Source organism: Myotis brandtii, unplaced genomic scaffold (genome assembly GCF_000412655.1).
Source record: "Myotis brandtii unplaced genomic scaffold, ASM41265v1 scaffold121, whole genome shotgun sequence".
Lineage (NCBI taxonomy): Eukaryota > Metazoa > Chordata > Mammalia > Chiroptera > Vespertilionidae > Myotis > Myotis brandtii.
The window spans coordinates 1,392,536-1,394,139 of NW_005354212.1; positions in this window are offsets into that span (position 1 = coordinate 1,392,536).

Below are 1,604 nucleotides of genomic sequence, written 5' to 3' on the forward strand. Positions count from 1 at the left end.
GGCCCTGCTCTGAGCCTGACCAGGGGCTGCACTTAGGAATTGGGCCTGCCCTCTGCCACCCGGAAGCAGGCCTAAGCCAGCAGGTTGTTATCTCCCGAGGGGTCCCAGACTGCGAGAGGGCACAGGCCGGGCTGGGGGACTTCCCCTCCCCCGCCCCCCAAGTGCACAAATTTTTGTGCACCGGGCCTCTAGTATATATATAAAAGCCCAGTGGTCAAAACAATGGAGCAACTAGAACAATCGGAATGACCGGTTGCTATGATAAGCACTGCGGGCGGCTAACCAACCTGATCAGGGCCCCATTGGGACCCCCCAATGGCTCGCGGCCACTCCCCCTGGCCGGCTCTACCCCTGATTGGCCACCCCCATTGGGGGCGGGGCTAGCTGGCCTCCTGCAAGCACTCCCCTGCTGGCCCGGCCCGATCAGCCCCTTTAGGGCAAGCTGGCTAGACCTCACCCATGCATGAATTCATGCACCGGGCCTCTAGTATTGGATATAATATGTATGATATGATATAAACAATTATATATATAAAACACCTATTAATTTAACTTACCATAAGAAGAAACTAATAAAGAGCCTAAATTATTTGTTCTTGCTATTGGCCCTCATAAGCTTAAAGTATTTGGAAAGGACTGTGTTTACCTAACGATTAATTACCTTGTTAAGTTGTACTTATATTACAGCACAAATATTAAGTACTTATTACTACAAATGATTTTTGTGCCATCTTTAAAGATTCAATAATGAATATTTTTCTGAATTAATCCAGTTATGAAACTAAATTTAAGAAGATAATTAAAAATGTGTACATTTGAGAGACTTAAGTTCTGTCAGGTCAACCAAATCACTTATGTAATATTTTGTAAGGTAAAGAAATTACATATAATATACTAGTCAACATAAAGCTAAACATGCTCTTATGATACTTTTATTCTTGTTAAGTATCTTATAATTTGCCAGAAGTTATTACTTAAAATACAAACAGTGTTCTCATAAGCTGTATTATTAGTGATAAAAAATTCAAGAGAGACTTGAAGATGAAGAAACAGGAGAAAAAAGATATGAAACAAAATCCCTGAGGATGTATATCTTGAAATTTGGATAACAAACATTTATAAAGAATGAAATGAGTACACATACAAGTAAAAAGAATCAGAGTTGCTATTGAGGATATTTTCAATTCCCCACCCCAAAGAGAGAGAGAAAGGAAGGAAGAAAGGAAGGGAGGGAGGGAGAGATAGAAGGGAGGAGTGAGGGGAACAAGAGTTTATTTTCCTTTACTAAAATACAAACATTTGAACTTTTTAAAACTTGCAAATGAGAAATTGTTCCTGGAAAAGCTGTTCCCCAAGAAAATAAAAGAACCCTCAACCAGAAAGCAGGGTACTGACCCATGCATTGTGTTTAGTTGATGACTTGGTTAAGCTAAGGATTTTCCAAGGTAGGTACAATAACCTTCACATCAGTGAAGGCTTTGGAAACAGAGGGAGCTCAGATAAATGCCTAAAATATTTGTACTGTAACGTATATTATAGGTGCACGTGTATATTTGTGTATAAGAACTACACACATATATAGAAGTAGCTGATATTTATGCTGG